Source organism: Gastrolobium bilobum, unplaced genomic scaffold (assembly GCF_033153095.1).
Source record: "Gastrolobium bilobum isolate Gb01-03AN ecotype WA unplaced genomic scaffold, APGP_CSIRO_Gbil_v1 utg84305, whole genome shotgun sequence".
NCBI lineage: Eukaryota > Viridiplantae > Streptophyta > Magnoliopsida > Fabales > Fabaceae > Gastrolobium > Gastrolobium bilobum.
Window position 1 is genome coordinate 15,797 of NW_026895650.1, and position 19,688 is coordinate 35,484.

The 19,688-nt window shown below is 38.4% G+C and overlaps 1 non-coding gene across 1 annotated transcript; it reads right to left on the reverse strand.

Annotated features, from left to right (window-relative positions):
* Window positions 1-2,707: 2,707 nt before the first annotated feature.
* LOC133286736 (small nucleolar RNA R71) lies at window positions 2,708-2,814 on the reverse strand. The gene has a single exon (XR_009748166.1). It is a non-coding gene; the product is annotated as a small nucleolar RNA R71 (small nucleolar RNA).
* Between the last annotated feature and the right edge of the window lie 16,874 nt (window positions 2,815-19,688).

Below are 19,688 nucleotides of genomic sequence, written 5' to 3' on the forward strand. Positions count from 1 at the left end.
TTTCTTTTGAACCAAATTTTCTTATGGCATGGAAGCCTTAAGCCAAAGTTTTTGTGATAAAACTAAGAGCCCTGCACTTATTTCAGATCCTAAATTTTCAGATTATGTGTTCAGATAAGGGGTAAGGAGGAAGGCTCTGTAGGAAAGGTGTTTCTGCAATGAACAAAAATATTAAGTGTTAAGTGTTGGAAATTTGGAGAAAAAGAAGAATGCAATAAAAAAAAGGGAAATGAGGAAGTAAAGAGACAAAGTGCTTGGTTTGGAAAAGGAAAAGAAAAAGGAAATGAGGAAAAAGGGAAATCAAAACAACACAAAGTGTTAAAGGTTGTAGAAAAGGTGGTGAAAAGAGCAAATGAAAAGGAAGAAGAGAATGAGAAAGATTAAGGAGTACATAGATAAATTCAATAGTGATCCTCCTCTTATATGAATCTGATCCATTTATCTAACCTTCTGCAACATCAAATCCTACCTTTAGCCAACTACATGCCAAGCCATTTTTCCTTCTTCTATACAGAATCCTATTCTTAGTCAAGTCATACCACCAAAGCCTCTTTTGTTCTGCTTATGAATCACTGTAACTATGGAAAGTGAGAAGATGGGCAAGCTTATAGTAGTTTGAGTGCAGTGGAGATTGAGTGATGAGTACACCCTTAGACACTAGAGTGCAAGAGAGTTTATTCTCACAATTTTTGAGAAGTTCCAAGTGAGGGGGTGTTTTGTGTTGAAGGTCTCTGCATTTCATCTTACTGATCTGTTGAAAGTCATTGTAATGAGGTTAAGCAAGTTATAGTAAAAGATAGATTGCTGGGTTGTTAGATTGTATCTTGGAAAGTTGATCTGTCATATTTCAATCCAACCTCATAAATTTCATGTGTAAAGAATCTCAAGTCTTTCTCTGTCTTTAAAGTTATTGCTGAGGACAGCAATATTCAAATCTGGGAATTGTGATGAACCCTTAGTTCATCATGGTTTTTAGCAGGAATTAGGATCAAATTGTGTGATTAAATGATGAAAAACAAGGTTAATGTCCTAAGATGTCCTCAATTACAAGTTCAAGAGCTTTATTGGAAATTTGTATGATTAGTGTTGAAATCAGTTAAAAGCAGTTGAGCATACGTAAAGCATGGACGCCAAAACGGCCACTTATGGACGTTTTAGCGCCCACATCAGTTTTCTGTTTTTAATTGTAACACTATATAAGGAAAAGCCTTGACACTTAGAGAAAAATCTTGGGGGATCTGAACTCTCTCTCTCTCTTAAACTTAGTCTGACTTCTCTCTAAATTCTCTTAGTTTTTGTATTAGGATTTCCTTGTAATAGTTTGGAGATTGAAGACTTTCAACATGGAAATGAAGTTTGTTTCTTCTTCTCTTATTTATTCCTTAGTCATGTCTGAGTAGAGTCTTTGTAGTCTGAATGCAATGGAACTCCATGATAATATTATGTTGATTTGATTAATATGATGAAGTATTTTTCATGTGCTGATTTGAGATTTTCTGAGTTAATTATTTCTATCAAAGAAGTAGTATAGAACAGGGATGTTTATATGACTTCTGTATTTGATAATCTCAACATCAGAATTCTAGTACTCAAGGGATTGATGCTAGAGTTCTGATGTAATCTTAAAACCTTAGTATTTCATGCATGTATTAAGAAAGAAATCACCAAGGGATTGGGGTTTCTGATTAATGTTTCTATCAGGGTAGTAAGGGATTACATCTTGATGATAAGTAAAAGGTTGATTAACATCACATGGAAAGGAATTCATCATATGATCAATTTTTATATGGGTTATCATGGAGGAAAGTTGTTTTCTGACTACTTGTTGTTTTTATTAATTCCTAATCCATATTTACTTTGTGTCAATTTACTCAAAATCAATTTTCTGGTGACAAATTATTCATGATTTTTACAAACTCTTATTTGATTCAAATTAGTTTTCTATGGTATATTGGTGTTTGAACACAATTCCTCGTGGGAACGATCTTTACTCATCATTTTATTACTTGTACGACTAGTGCACTTGCTAAACGTCCAACAAGTTTTTGGCGCCGTTGCCGGGGAATTTGTTTTTCAACACTAACTGATACTATAGAATTCTGAGATTGAATCCTTTTATTTTCAGTATTTTAGTTTATGTTAAATTTCTGGTCAATTTTGATTCTGGTACATGCGAGGTACATTTGATCCAAATTTGTTGTTGTATGATCCAGAATTAGAAAGGACATTGAGGAAGCACAAAAGGGCAGCCAGGCAAAGGAGACAGTTGCAAGAAATTGGTGAATCAAGTACGGTTAATCAGGAAGATATAATGGCAGAGAATCACAGACCACCACCACCACAGAGGACACTGGGAGAGTACATGACTCCTGCAGTGGTTCCTCCAATTGGGAGTGTTGTGCGCCCAACAGTGGAGCCCAACAACTTTGAATTGAAGCCTGCTTTGATACATTTGGTGCAGAAGGATCAGTTTGCTGGAACCAGTGCGGAGGACCCTTACTTGCACATAGAGAACTTCCTATTGTTGAGTGATACTGTGAAGATAAATGGTGTCACAAGAGATGCAATTCTGTTGAGACTATTCACTCATTCACTGACGGATGATGCAAGGAGATGGCTGCAATCATTGCCACAAGGAAGTATAACAACTTGGGATGATTTGCAAACCAAGTTCTTGCAAAGGTTTTTCTCAGCATCCAAGAGGGCCAAGTTGAAGGATGAAATTACAAGCTTTAAGCAGAAAGAGTCAGAATCTATTTATGAGGCTTGGGAGAGATTCAAGACTTTGTTGAGGAAATGTCCACAGCATGGAATTGAGGCATGGCAACAAGCAGCAATCTTCCTGCAAGGAATGACCACTAACACTAGAACCTTGGTGCATGCCACTGCTGGTGGATCATTGACTACCAAGACCCCTCAAGAAGCCTTGGATATCTTTGAGTCATTAGCATCTCAAGAATTTGATAATGCTCCAGTGGCTGACAGAAGGACAGGAATTATCAGGTTGGATGGGTATGATGCTTTGTTGGCAAGGAATGATCAACTGATGCAGACACAGAGACAACAGCAGCAACAATTAGATACCCTTATTAAGCAACTCTCTTCACAAAAGGTAGCTTCTGTGGAAACAAAGAGTGTATGTGCTATCTGTGGTAAGGGCCATGTGACAGAGGAGTGTGATTATGGGGGATCATCAGAACAAGCAGAGGTGAATGGAGTGTGGTATGATCAGAATAATCAAAGGAACTACAACAATCAGGGAAAGAATGTTTATATGCCACCATGGAAAAACAAGAATCAACACCCAGGATTCAGCTATAGTTCCAACCACCAATTGAATCCACCATTACATCCTCCACCACCACATATGAAGGAGCAGTCAAGTGATCCTGCTGCATGGGAGAAAGCGTTTGCTCAGTTATCTAAGACAACTCAGGATTATATTCAGGGTTCTACTTCATTCAGGGAAGAGACAACTGCATTCATGCAGGAGACCAGAACTTCTTTCAGAAATCAGGAAGCATCAATCAGAAATTTGGAGACCCAGATTGGTCAATTATCAAGACAGATATCAGAGAGACCACAAGGGAAATTTCCAAGTGATACACTGGTGAATCCTAAGGAGCACTGTAAAGCAATTATGACAAGAAGTGGGTTGGTACTTCAACCAGGGAAAAAGAAGGTGGAAAATAAAAAGAATGAAGAAGAGGTTGTGGTTGAAGATGTAGTCTCTGATGATGAAGGAGAGAAAATGAGAAATGAGAAAAGTGAGAAGGAAGTAGTTGTTAGAGATGTTATAGTTGGAGTTGACAAAGAAGAGGAAGGGAAGGACAATAAGAATGAAGGAGAGGTAGAAGTTGGTAAAAATGCTTCCCCACAAAAGATGATGAAGTGGGAAAAGAAGAAGATGGCTGACAAGAAAGAACAGCCAGTTAGTTTATCTCCCTATGCTAAAGTTCCCTACCCTCAGAGGTTGAAGAAAGAGATTCAGAAGCAGCACTATGCAAGATTTCTGGATATCTTCAAAAATTTACAAATTAACATACCATTTTCTGAAGCACTGGAAAATATGCCTCACTATGCAAAATTCATGAAGGATCTTCTTACTAAGAAGAGGAAATTAACTGATGGTGAGACAGTGGCCCTAACAGCAGAGTGTAGTGCCCTAATCCAGAAGAAGCTTCCAACAAAAATGAAAGATCCAGGAAGCTTCAGTATCTCTATTGCTATAGGAGATGTGGAGGTGGGAAAGGCATTGTGTGATTTGGGAGCCAGTATAAACTTGATGCCGTTGACAGTATGTAGAGCTTTGGGAATTAACACTTTAAAGGAGACCAATCTTATTCTGCATCTTGCAGATAGATCTATCAAGAGGCCTGAAGGTGTGGTTGAAGATGTCTTGGTCAAGGTAGACAAGTTTATTTTTCCAGTGGATTTTGTGATTCTTGACATGGAGGAAGAGGATACAGAAAGTCCTTTATTGTTAGGAAGACCCTTTTTAGCAACTGCAAGATCTTTGATAGATGTTGAACAAGGAAAGTTGTTGCTAAGGGTGGATGAGGAAACAGTCACAATTGATGTATTTGAAACCATCAAGCATCCTGTTGATGTGGAGGATTGTTTTAGATTGGATGTGATACAGGAGGTTGTGGAAGAAGTGAATAAAAAAGAAGAATTCCCAGTTGAGGAACAAAGATCAGAAGAAGAGATAGGTACAGAGGATTACCAAGAAGAGCCAGAAGTGGAAGAGCTTGAGAAGAAGATTGATGACATTCCAAAAGGAGCACCTAAGGTAGAACTTAAGGAATTACCTTCACATTTGAAGTATGTGTTCCTTGGGGATGATCAAACATATCCAGCAATCATTAATGCAATGTTGTCTGATGAGGAAGAAGGGAAGTTGATTAAGGTACTCAAGAAGAATAAAATGGCTATTGGATGGCAGTTTTCAGATCTCAAGGGTATTAATCCTTCCTTTTGCACCCACAAAATATTGATGGAAGAAGAGGTCAAACCAGTAAGGCAACCACAGAGGAGACTCAACCCCACTATGAAGGAAGTAGTGAGGAAGGAGGTGGTGAAGTTGCTTGATGCTGGGATGATTTACCCAATTTCAGACAGTGCTTGGGTGAGTCCTGTGCAGACCGTGCCCAAGAAAGGGGGGATGACTGTGGTGAAAAATGAGAACAATGAGTTGATTCCCACAAGGACAATCACTGGCTGGAGAATGTGCATTGATTACCGGAGGCTGAATAAGGCAACCAGGAAGGATCATTTTCCACTTCCTTTCTTGGATCAGATGCTAGAGAGGTTGGCAGGACATGCTTTCTATTGCTTCTTGGACGGTTATTCAGGGTACAATCAGATAGCTGTGGCACCAGAGGATCAGGAGAAGACTGCTTTTACATGTCCATATGGAATATTCGCATACCGGAGGATGCCTTTCGGTTTATGCAATGCTCCTGCCACATTTCAAAGGTGCATGCTTTCCATTTTTTCTGATATGATAGAAGAATGCATTGAAATTTTTATGGATGATTTTTCTGTATTTGGTTCTGATTTTGATGTATGTCTAGGGAATTTAGATTCTGTTTTGAAAAGATGTCAAGACTGTAATTTGGTTTTGAACTGGGAGAAGTGCCACTTTATGGTGACAGAAGGTATAGTTCTTGGACACAAGGTGTCTAGGAATGGAATTGAGGTGGACAGGGCAAAAATTTCTGTGATAGAGAAACTTCCTCCACCTGTAAATGTTAAGGGTGTGAGGAGTTTTCTTGGTCATGCAGGATTTTATAGGCGGTTCATAAAAGATTTTTCAAAAATTGCTAAGCCCTTATGCAAGTTATTAGTTAAGGATCAAGAATTTCTGTTTGATGATGAATGTTTGCATGCATTTCATGTTTTAAAAGAAAAGTTGACCACTGCACCTATCATGATGGCACCTGATTTTTCATTACCATTTGAATTAATGTGTGATGCCAGTGACTATGCCGTAGGAGTGGTATTGGGCCAAAGAGTGAATAAATTGTTGCATGTCATTTACTATGCCAGTAAGATCTTAAATGATGCACAAAAGAATTATGCTACTACAGAAAAAGAATTACTGGCTATTGTGTATGCATTTGACAAATTCAGGCCATATCTGTTAGGATCAAAAGTTATTGTTTACACTGACCATGCAGCTTTAAAGTATTTGTTGAGCAAGCAGGATGCTAAACCCAGATTGCTCCGCTGGTTGTTACTGTTGCAAGAGTTTGAGGTAGAAATCAAGGACAAAAAGGGAGTTGAAAATTTGGTGGCTGATCACTTATCCAGGATTACAGAAAAAGAGCTTCAAGAAGGGCCGGAAGTAGTGATCAGAGAAGAGTTTCCTGATGAACATGTTTTGGCAATATGTGCTGTAACAGAGATGGTTGGGGATAAAGTCTTATCTATCAGTACACCACCATGGTTTGCTGATTTTGCCAACAATAAAGCTGCTGGATTGATGCCTAAGGATTTAACATGGCAACAGAGGAAGAAATTTCTGCATGATGTTAAGAGGTATATTTGGGATGAGCCATATCTTTTCTATAGATGTTCAGATAGTGTGATCCGACGGTGTATTCCAGAGGAAGAACAGAAGGATGTGTTGTGGCATTGTCATGGTTCTGCATATGGTGGACATTTTGCAGGTGAGAGAACTGCAGCAAAAGTTTTGATGAGTGGCTTCTACTGGCCCACTTTGTACAAGGATGCAAAGAAGTTTGTGGAGGCATGTGACAACTGTCAGAGAACTGGGAATATTTCTAGGCGACATGAAATGCCGTTGAACAATATCCAGGAAGTGGAGATCTTTGATGTTTGGGGTATGGATTTTATGGGACCTTTCCCTTCTTCCTACTCTAACAAGTATATATTGGTGGCAGTTGATTATGTTTCCAAATGGGTTGAGGCTATAGCTACACCAACCAATGATTCCAGGGTGGTGATTGCTTTTCTGAGAAAGAATATATTTTCAAGATTTGGAGTCCCTAGAGCTATCATTAGTGATGGGGGCACTCATTTTGATAATAGGATGGTGGAGTATGCCTTGGCTAAGTATGGAGTGAGGCACAAAATAAGCACTCCATATCACCCACAGACTTGTGGTCAGGTTGAGATTTCCAACAGGGAATTGAAGAGAATATTGGAGAAGACTGTTGGGAATGCTAGGACCCAGTGGTCCAAGAAACTTGATGACACCTTATGGGCATACAGGACCGCTTTCAAAACTCCTATTGGGATGTCTCCATTTCAGTTGCTGTTTGGAAAAGCATGCCATTTGCCAGTTGGATTGGAGCACAAGGCTTTGTGGGCTGTGAGATATCTGAATTTTGATTCCAAAGCAGCGGGACAGAAAAGATTATTACAACTGGATGAATTGGATGAGTTTCGTTTGTCTGCTTATGAAAGTGCCAGTTTGTATAAGGAAAAGACAAAGCTATGGCATGATAGGAAGATCACACCTAGAGACTTCAAGGTGGGGGATCAAGTACTTCTGTTCAATTCCAGGTTGAAGCTGTTCCCAGGGAAGTTAAAGTCTAGATGGTCTGGACCGTTTGTGGTAAAGGATATGAAACCATATGGGGCTGTAGAAATCAGTTCTTTGGATTCGGACAGAAGTTTTACAGTCAATGGTCAACGATTGAAGTTATATGTTGGAAGTGCTGTGGATAGGCAACTACTGACAGTTGCTCTATTAGAGGTAAAATAGATCATAACCGTCAGGCTCGTGACGTTAAACAAGCGCTGAGTGGGAGGCAACCCACTGTACTAGGTATGTAATTCCATGTTCATACCATATCCATAAGAGGAAGAAGAAAAGGGGAATTTTTTTTTGAAAAATCAAAGAGAAATTTTTTGCTATGTGCTGGGCGCTAAAACGTCAACCATGACCGTTTTAGCGTCCCCAGAGTTCCATCATTATGAAACTCTCTGGTTGTGCGCGCTAAGACGTTCATTATGAGCGTTTTAGCGTTCACTGACAACACCAATCCATGCACTCTGGCCAACAGCGCTAAAACGCTAAGTCTGACCGTTTTAGCGCTGTGCTGCACAAAGTGTGTATTTTTCTCTGGACAAGGACGCTAAAACGCATTCTTATACTTTGCCTCTGTTTTCCACAACGCAATCCTTATCTCACATTTGTATCATCCATCTTCGTAGTTTCTTCCACATCTTCTCATCAACATCAAGGTATGTAACTCATCTCAATTCCCTCCATCACTTATCATATCTGAAGCATGCAATTATTGGGCATTTTCTAGGGCATTCACATGTTGATTGCCTGTATCATTCGTAGGATTGCATGTTGATTTAGTTTTATTGGTATTATTCTCCTGAACTTTTGCTTTTGACTGGTATTTTGGGAATGAGACAACAAATCCAGTGAGTGTTGGATACAAAATTGAGGGTCTACATTATGGCATTGTGGGGTTGTAATTCATACATGTTTTGATCAAAATTCCCCACTACAAGAGTTCTAAATCTGGAATTGTGGAATTGGATTCATGATATGTAATTGTTTGACATTTGGACTGATTTTCTCTTGTTGTGTAGGCACAATGTCTTCTCCTTCTCAACCAGCTCCTGCTACAAAAGGGAAAAAGAGATTTAAGAAGCGAGCACGAGTGAATCAAGGAGGAGATACTGAAGCTGAGTTTACCCCACAGTTTGATGCTCACTTTTGGAAAAGTGAGGAACATGAGAAAAGGTATACTGACAAGACTTCCAAGAGGCCATTTGTTAGAGAAAGAAAATTTGTTCTAGAACAGGATGAATATCCCCAGTTTCAGTCTCAGCTGAAGACCAGGGATTGGGCAACTTTTGGAAGAATACTGGGTGATAGCAGTCCTAACATAGCAAGGGAATTCTTTGCTAATGCATTTAATGGAGATCAAGGAGGCCAGAGGACTTCACTAGCTGGGTGAGGGGAAAGAAAGTGAAGTATGATGCTCACACTATCCAAAAGCTGCTGAAGATAAGGTTCTGTGACTATATCCACAATGCCAGTTGTGAGTTCAGGAGAAACTGGCAGAATATTGAAATTCCACCAAGGAGGAGTGACCCAAACTTTGACACCTGGACCAAGATGGGGGCAGCTGAGCCTATTTTGCAGACTATAGCCAAACCTGGTGAAACTTGGGAGTTAACCAAGGATAAGGTTGCTCCTAAGTTGATTTGGTTGAGGCATTTAAATGGTGAGGCTAGAGTCTGGTTTCACTTTGTAATCTCAAATGTCATGCCCTCTTCCAACCAGGCAGAGGTTATCCTGAAGAGAGCTGTCCTGATTCACACTATCATGACAAGGGCGAAGGTGGAACTTCCTATTCTCCTTCAGGACAGCATTTATGATATGGCTCACTCTGACAGTGACTCTGCTGCTTTGGGTCACTGTTCCTTGATTCAGTTGCTTTGTCAGAAAGCTGGTGTAGATGTTACTGATAATGGGGCACCAACTAAATTGCACCCTACAATTGATGCCGCCATGATTACAAAGCAATTGAAGATAGGAGGAGGGGAGGTCACAGGATTGACTCCTGGTAGGAAATCTACAACTCAGAGTGATGATGAATTCGAAGAGAGGCTAAGGACAGGGGAGCAATGGACGGTGAACACTGACTTCCGAATGAGACATTTGCGCAGGCGTCTCCGGTTTATGCAGTCCAGCCAGCACTCATTTCAGACATATATGGTGACGATGTTGAAATCTATATGTGAGGCTCAGGGCTTAGATGTTATTGATTATCAGCCTGCTGTATACCCTCATTCTGATGAGGAGGAAGCCTTTGAGGCAATGGCCCGGACTCACTATGCTGATCATGTGGATGGAGCTGCGCCTACTGATGGTGCTACATCTTCTCATGCTGCACCCACTCCAGAGAGACAGCCTGGTGTTGATGCTACTACCACAGAGACCACTGCTGCTGCTGCTGCTGATACTGGTGCTATGGATGAGGACAGGGGTGTTGATCCTGAGTACAACCCCTTGCCTACTGCTGATCCAGGCTCATATTTGGTGTTTAGTGATGATGAAGAGTCTACTGATTAGACTTCTCATTTTGTTTTTATACATTTTCTGTTTTATGGTTTTATTTTGGATATTTTTAGTTGATTGTGGTATTATTTTCATTTTGTATATTTGTTAGTACATTGAGATTCTCTGTTTGAATGATGCACTTTTAAATAGTACTGATGCTATTTGTTGATATGTGAATGTGTTTCAGAATTTGTCAACTGCTTTTTAGATTTAAATTAGTTGCTGGGGACAGCAACGTTTAAATCTGGGAATGGGGTGTGAATGAATGACATGATTATGGTGGAATCACACAGTTGATGATGACACACAGTTGATGAGCCACAAACAGGGAAACATCTCAATCCTTTCTTTTAAAATTCTTGTGAATATAGTTTTAGGTAGTTTAGGAAGTGTTTTATATGTACAAAGGTTGGATTTAGAGTTGAGATGATGTGAATTTTATGAGGATAGGATGATCAAAGTTTTACATGATGGATTAAACATTTTTTGATGCAATTTGAAATCCCTGCATATGTGCTAAATGATATGTTTGCATGACTCATGTTATGTGAGGAGTAGAGAGATCAGGTTGATGTATATAGAGGAATTCAAGCATGCACTCTGAACTGTGAGACATTGAGCCTATACAGAAAATTTTTTGTTCAGAGAGCACTTCACTGTATGAGTAACTCTAGAACTTGCCCTGTTTCTAACTTGAAATAGTTCATGGTTTGTAAAGTAGAGCTCATTGAGGCATTTTTCTTTTGAACCAAATTTTCTTATTGCATGGAAGCCTTAAGCCAGAATTTTTGTGATAAAACTAAGAGCCCTGCACTTATTCCAGATCCTAAATTTTCAGATTATGTGTTCAGATAAGGGGTAAGGAGGAAGGCTCTGTAGGAAAGGTGTTTCTGCAATGAACAAAAATATTAAGTGTTAAGTGTTGGAAATTTGGAGAAAAAGAAGAATGCAATAAAAAAAAAGGGAAATGAGGAAGTAAAGGCACAAAGTGCTTGGTTTGGAAAAGGAAAAGAAAAAGGAAATGAGGAAAAAGGGAAATCAAAACAACACAAAGTGTTGAAAGTTGGAAGAAAAGGAGGAAGGAAGTTCAAGAAAAAGAAAAGTTGTAGAAAAGGTGGTGAAAAGAGCAAATGAAAAGGAAGAAGAGAATGAGAAGGATTAAGGAGTACATAGATAAATTCAATAGTGATCCTCCTCTTATCTGAATCTGATCCATTTATCTAACCTTCTGCAACATCAAATCCTACCTTTAGCCAACTACATGCCAAGCCATTTTTCCTTCTTCTATACAGAATCCTATTCTTAGTCAAGTCATACCACCAAAGCCTCTTTTGTTCTGCTTATGAATCACTGTAACTATGGAAAGTGAGAAGATGGGCAAGCTTATAGTAGTTTGAGTGCAGTGGAGATTGAGTGATGAGTACACCCTTAGACACTAGAGTGCAAGAGAGTTTATTCTCACAATTTTTGAGAAGTTCCAAGTGAGGGGGTGTTTTGTGTTGAAGGTCTCTGCATTTCATCTTACTGATCTGTTGAAAGTCATTGTAATGAGGTTAAGCAAGTCATAGTAAAAGATAGATTGCTGGGTTGTTAGATTGTATCTTGGAAAGTTGATCTGTCATATTTCAATCCAACCTCATAAATTTCATGTGTAAAGAATCTCAAGTCTTTCTCTGTCTTTAAAGTTATTGCTGAGGACAGCAATATTCAAATCTGGGAATTGTGATGAACCCTTAGTTCATCATGGTTTTTAGCAGGAATTAGGATCAAATTGTGTGATTAAATGATGAAAAACAAGGTTAATGTCCTAAGATGTCCTCAATTACAAGTTCAAGAGCTTTATTGGAAATTTGTATGATTCTTGTAGGAAAAGCAAGCTTGAAAGACAACTGGAGAAGGAAGAAGATTCTGGAGCTCAAGAGGAGAAAAATTGCCTAAGTGTTGAGCGCTAAAACGTCCACACTGAGCGTTTTAGCGCCCTGTTACAGGAAGAGGCCAAAACTTGCTGGTGTTGAGCGCTAAAACGTCCACACTGAGCGTTTTAGCGCCCTGTTACAGAAAGAGGCCAAAACTTGCTGGTGATGAGCGCTAAAACGTCCACACAGAGCGTTTTAGCGCGCTGCTACACTAAGAAGATGGAAAATTGCTGGTCTTGGGCGCTAAAACGGCCTGCAATATGCGTTTTAGCGCCCTAAAGTGGAAAAAGATTCTGGTCTTCACCGCTAAAACGTCCAAATCAAACGTTTTAGCGTTGGAGTCAGTTAAAGTTAGTTGAGCATTCACCAAGTTTGGACGCTAAAACGGTCATTCCTTAACGTTTTAGCGTTGAAATCAGTTAAAAGCAGTTGAGCATACGTAAAGCATGGACGCTAAAACGGCCACTTATGGACGTTTTAGCGCCCACATCAGTTTTCTGTTTTTAATTGTAACACTATATAAGGCAAAGCCTTGACACTTAGAGGAAAATCTTGGGGGATCTGAACTCTCTCTCTCTCTCTTAAACTTAGTCTGACTTCTCTCTAAATTCTCTTAGTTTTTGTATTAGGATTTCCTTGTAATAGTTTGGAGATTGAAGACTTTCAACATGGAAATGAAGTTTGTTTCTTCTTCTCTTATTTATTCCTTAGTCATGTCTGAGTAGAGTCTTTGTAGTCTGAATGCAATGGAACTCCATGATAATATTATGTTGATTTGATTAATATGATGAAGTATTTTTCATGTGCTGATTTGAGATTTTGATGATAAGTAAAAGGTTGATTAACATCACATGGAAAGGAATTCATCATATGATCAATTTTTATATGGGTTATCATGGAGGAAAGTTGTTTTCTGACTACTTGTTATTTTTATTAATTCCTAATCCATATTTACTTGTGTCAATTTACTCAAAACCAATTTTCTGGTGACAAATTATTCATGATTTTTACAAACTCTTATTTGATTCAAATTAGTTTCCTATGGTATATTGGTGTTTGAACACAATTCCTCGTGGGAACGATCTTTACTCATCATTTTATTACTTGTACGACTAGTGCACTTGCTAAACGTCCAACAGTTATTCTACTTTTAGAATTTACCTTAGTGGGATTAAGAATGCGACTATTTATTTTAACCCCCGTCTGAGACCGCAAGATTAATTTAAATAATGGATTGATCTTTATCAATGGTATCTCATACCCTTTCTTAACATTAGGTTGACAACTCCTTGTCACTTAGTGGTGCATCTCATGCAACCAACCTAGCACTATTGCCCTAAGCACATAAGCCCGGCTGGGCCTGCAGCTTATGTCTCAGTTAAGCACTAACCAGCACCCCAAGTGTCTTACACTTCTAATACTACTCTTACTCAACGAAACAGTGGGTCCCAACTGGGTTGTAGAGCACCACTATTTAGAGGAGGTTTGAGTAATATTGGTGGTGGGAGGTAATCATGCGCTTAATAATTTTATTCCTTTTAAGGGTTCATTTTATTAAGGGTTTATTAAGTCTCATCAAACGCATTAATATATTATCATGCTAGTCGTAACCTATGCCATACATCTAACGGTCTAAACTAGTCGCAATTGGACTTGCATAATAATCATACAAACGTGATTTAGTCCAACTCATGCATACTAGACGTCATATGTCATAAAGCATACATATCGCGATACTCTATCTCATGCATACTAGTCGTATAATAACATACATGCAAATAAAACAGTTTTATTTTGAGATAGTCATGGTGCTCGCTCTTTTGTCCATCTTGCTTTTCAAGCCTCGGCTTCTTGTCGTCTATACGCCACTAGCCTAATTTCTCTAATTACAATTAAAGAAACTCCAAAACATCTTGGAGGGACAAAATTTAAAATACAAAATTTAAATTACAAAATTTGAAATTCAAATTACATCTCTTTTGAAAGAGCCCAAAATTACACATTAATTTAAATTTGAAATTTCAAATTCCGGGCACCATGACCATCCCCTTCCTCTTTTGCACCTGAAATGTTAGACAACTCACAAGTACAAAATATTATCTCATAATATATATTTTTCACGTATGTCTTGATATTTAACAATTAATTATCAAAACATATTTAAAATTTAAAACTTTTCTTAATTTTTCAATTGGCCGAATTATATAACAATTAATATAATTCTAATTTTGTTGACTCTTTCTCAAAGAACACAAAATTAAATCATGCATATAGCCATCAACACTTAATGGCCGAACCATATACTCATGTATATGAGATTAATATTCGAAAATTTTTATTTCATGCTAATGAAACAATTCATGGAGAAAAAATAAGAAAACAATCAAGGTGTTCAAAACACCTTTCATGGTCGAACTCCACCCTTCAAAAAGGTGCTTCCTTTTAAAACTTTTATAAAGAAAAAGACAACCATGAATATGAATGGATGCATGAACATGGCATTCGAAATAACATGTTCATAAAAACGAAAACTTTAACCGTTTAAAGTATTGTAAATTAGAATCTATTCATAAAAAATTGAATCTTTAACCTTTAAAGAGATTTTAACCGTGAAAAATATGATCACAAACAAGGTACCATCACCCGTCGATGGTAAAGCAACCGGGCTCTGATACCACTTGAAAGTTCGAAATGGCCTTGAAGGCCGATACATGCAAGAGGGAAAAACAAAATTTTTCTTTGTGGAATATACATGCACATCAAGATCATGCTTTAGGAAAGCATGATGTTACCTTGTTCGTGAAATCAGCAGATGATCAAGGCCGGTCTGAAGGGTTCAGACCCTTTAACGTTGATCCACACCACCCACTCGTCTAGGTGCAAGAACTCCTTCTTGTGAAGCCACCGGATGATCACCACAAAGAGGCTTGCTAGGCGCTCTATGTGTGAAGATGGAGGCTAGGTGAAAGTGTTTGAAAAAGTGAAGCTCTCAATGTGAAAGCTTCACAAGTGGCGCAGGAGAGAGGAGAGAATAGGCTAGGTTTTCAGAAAAAACCTTGGAGGAACAACTGATCACATAGGAGCATAAGAGGAGAGTATTTAAAATAAAATACCAATCAGATTTTTCTCCTAAAAATCTGATCATTAGGCGCCAGATTGGAGAGAGAGAAGTGGAGCTGTTTTATTTCAAAAATTGTTAACAGTCTCCTAGAATATTCTCTTGAGAATTGGTTCAAAACCTATTCAAAATTCTGATCAGAAATCTTCATAAGATCAGCTATATAGTGCGCCCCATATAGCCCAAAAAGGTGACCAGATACATCTGAGTAGTTGCATTCAAATTTGAATCAATTCACTCAGATTTTCTCCCAACTGACTGAATCTTCTGGAGCTGATTTTGATGAGCAAATCTTGCTCACCAACAACCCAAATCAGCGCCATATATGGCCTTGGATCTTGTCCAAGAGATTCTCCCATGATACTAGTGATTTGTTCCAACAAGATCTCATCTTATCCTTTTGTTATGAAACAATCTTTCATAGGCAATTCAAATTCAAATTCAAATATTTGAATTCAAACATTCAAATATTCAAATTCAAATGTTCAAACATTCAAATTCAAAATTCAAAATTTCAAATTTCAAAATTCAAATTTCAAAATTCAAATTCAAAATCCAAATTTCAAATTCCAAATTTCAAAATTCGAATTTCGAAATTCAAATTCAAAATTCAAAATTTCAAAATTCAAATTTCGAATTCCCAAATTCAAAATTTAAATGTTTGATAATTAATTTAACTAATTAAATTAATTAGTAATGTCTTGGACTATCCAAGCCCATTACAATGAACCATGCGCCCTCCACCCCTTTAGGTGGAGTTCCAAACAACTTCTTGGGCTAATAACTATTATTAGGCCCAATACCTTTAATGCTAGAGCATCTAGACAATTAGGTGTTTGTGTGTGACTCATTAGGTCCAACTTAGCCACTGACATAAATGGGCTTGGGCCCAATAAGCCCACAACCCATCTAATGACAACACAGAGCACTAGCAATGCTTTGTTGCCCCAGAACTAGTTAGATTAATGATTTGATCATCCTATGAAACATATTTGGTTGCCGTATATATTTCCTTTCGTCTCAGTTACCTTCCCATAAAACCTAGGGTAAGGAAGCGTATCAACCCCTGCGATTTAGGGTAAGCTTTATTTGAAATAGGGAATCTTCAATTTACAGACTCTAAAGGCAGATCATCTCATGATCTCTTTTACTATGCATAGATTCCCGAGTCCCTGTAAATGTCATCCCGATTTCTCCGGTTTACTGATAACCTAATCTCTCACAGAGATTTGACGAATTCCTTCAGCTTATCACCCTAGCCCTGTGTTCTTTCAGGACAAGCCCAACAGTATACCTATGAGTCTCCATGTTTCAGGCAGACGAGGTGCACAATCAAAGCATGCCTTCTAGAACACAGTCTAGGTAATAACTTCTGGTCTTAGGAAAGACATACCCAAATATAAAGAGACTACTCTAATGATACTCTCTGTGAGAGTTCCTCATAGAGTCTCTTTGTGGGTCCGTTCAGTGCGAGCTATACCCTTATAGGTCCACCCACGACTTTAGCTAAGACATCTCCATATCTGTAGCACATGAGGTCTATACCTTGTATCCATATACAAATAGATAAGTCGTGCTAGTCTTACCCGAGATTACTGACCCCATTCTCAGTATCTCTAGACTAGGAACATAAAATTAGGAATAACATCCGGTATTCTTGAATCCTCATGATTGTGATCTCATCACAGATACTCAAGAGATACCTATTTTATTCCACGGGGTTTATCAAGTTATTCATAATATATTAATATTAATATCGAGACATAATTATGAAACAAGATAAAGAGTGCTTTTATTTATTTGCGACAATATTAAAAAGGTCTACATCTCTGTCCTTATTTAATCATAAGATTGTCTCTAGGACACCCAAATACTAACAACCATCCACATGCCCAAGCACCACATCTTCTAGTTCTTCTCTTGTAAAATACAAGAGTGGGGGTTTCAGCTTTCTGAAGTCTACTTTAAAATTAGGCCGATCTCTGACTGAGCATACTTCTTTTAAGTATTTCCTTTTGGCACTTACTATATATCCACACCTCCCAATGCACCACTGATAACATTATATTCAAACTCTGGTTCTGCAAACTCATCATTGTTGTAGTTTATCTTTTTTCTTTTGTTCTCTTCTCTGGGTGTCTTTTCTTCTTTGGGCTTCTTCTCTTTCGCGGGGTTCCAGTCATGATTCTTTCTTTTTCTATTGTTCTTCCATGCTTGTGTTCTAATTAGGAATTGGTATAATTTCCCATCCCTAATATATTTTTCAATCGCAACCCTTAAGTCCCAGTATTCGTCAGTAGTATGCCCAGGTTCATCGTGAAATGCATAATACCTCAACTGGTCTAACTCCCCCTTATTTATCAACTGGCAAGGCCGCCTTACCTTTTTCATCTCGGTAAGAGCTACCTCTCTCCAAATTTGGGGCCGTGGTAAATTAAGAGAAACATACTTCTCATATCTCCCCCCTTAATGATGGTATTTCTTCCGGCTTTTTACCCCGAAAATTAGCTTGTTTCCAGACTTCGTATTTTTCGATCCTCTCGTGACTTCTCCTTAGATCCAAGTTCTCCAATTCCATCTGTTCCAACTCAAGGTACTTTTTTGATCGAATTGTAAACTCTACTAATGTTTTGACCGGGTCCTTGTAAATAGATTTTGTCAATCTAGAGGACCCATGTAACCCGGCTACCACAAAGTGTACACGAACGTTCTCTTGCAACCCCAGCACTTGGAGTACCACTTCTTTAAAGCAGTCCAAATATTTCTGGAGTGATTAATCGAGCTGCTGTTGAATCTGGTTGAAGCTGGTTGCGCCTTTCCATCTCTTTGATCCTTTGTAGCAGGGCATTGATCACGTTGTGAGCAATGCGTCGATCCTCACTTGTCTCAGGTGGGACTTGCAACGCATCTAACTGCACTTTTCAAGCATTTGCACCTCAAATTGGTGGATCCTAGTTCACCACCGAAGTTGATGCAGAGTCAGAATGTACATCACTCACGCAAACAACATCATAATCAACCATATGTTGATTATTATGATTAGCCTCATTCCTCGATATTTCCTCTATCACCGGGTCTTGTGACAACCAGGATACGACGGGGGTGGTTGCTAATAACCACTTCTCGTGATTGCCATGGTAATTGTGGGAATAGAAATTTATGGTTCCCCATAGACGGTGAGTAGATTAATATATTACCGTGTTAGTATATAGGTGTCCTAGAGACAATCTGTTTTATCAGATGAACACCTTTTTCTATTTAGTATTTCATAATTAATAATTTTGAGCAAACTTTATCTTTATCATATTTATGTCTCGCCAATATTTTATTGTTAATATGCGTTTAAACATAAAAATCCTAGGAATAGAACAGGTGTTCACTCGGGGATCTATGATAGGGATCATGATCATGAGGACTCGAGGACACTGAATGTCTATTATTTAAGATTTGTTCCTGGTCTTGATTCACCAAGAAAGGGTATTGGAAATCTCAATAAGACTAGTACAACATCATCTACTTGTATGGAGATACAAGGTAAGGACCTCATAGAATGCAGGCATGGTGATGCCTTAGCTGATGTCATGGGTGGATCTGTTGGAGAACAGATAGCACTGAACTGACCCTCTGAGAGACTCCACAAGGATTCATTATGGAGAGTATCATTGGATTTGTAAAGTATCTGAATGTTTGATAGTGCTGATTGTCCTAGACTTAAGGATGTCATTGAATACTATGTCCTAGAGTTATACTTTGACTGTACAACTCTATCCACCTGAAAATGGGGAGAACAATGTACTCTTGGGTATAACTCGAATACACGAGTATAGATGGACATGCCGAAAGGACTCACAATCCTTTATAAGGGATTAGTCGTTCACAAAGACCGGTAGGGCTGAGATGACTTCTAGTTGACTCAGGAATCTATGTATAGTAAGAGATCATGAAGAGTCAATAGAAGAAGATTCTTAGTTCTTGAGAAATATTATATTTAGTCAATAAAGAGAGATGATACTCTATCCTTGCTCTCGACTAAATGTGAATGACGATGTGAGGGATAATGCTGGCACAGTATCGAAATCAGAAAGGTAGATCACTTGATCAACTCAATTAGTTCTGGGGCTATAGAGCATTGCTAGTGTATCATGTAGTCATTAAATAGATTGGGCCTTTTAAAGGAGTTTAACTGGTTCAAGTTTATTTATGTCAGTAACTAATTGGGCCTAATGGGTCACACACAAAGGTTATTCCTTATTGCAAGTTATAGCAAGTTTGGGCCAATAATGAGTTATTGGGCTATGCCAAGACTATGAGTCAAGTTGGGTTAGAGTAGGGACTCCAAGCCCACTTGATCCATGCGCCTTTTTGGGGCATTACTGGTGAAAGAGTTTTCTCCACTAATGGGCCCAAATATGATGGGAGGCCAAAGAGGCCTTGGGGCATGCATCCTAGTAAGTCAAAGAGTTGACTTGACCAAAATAAGGTTTGAGCAAATTTGAAATTTGAAATTTGAAATTTGAAATTTGAATTTCGAATTCGAATTACAAACTGAGATAAGATTGAATTTTGAGTTTAAATTTGAAATTTGAATTTGAAA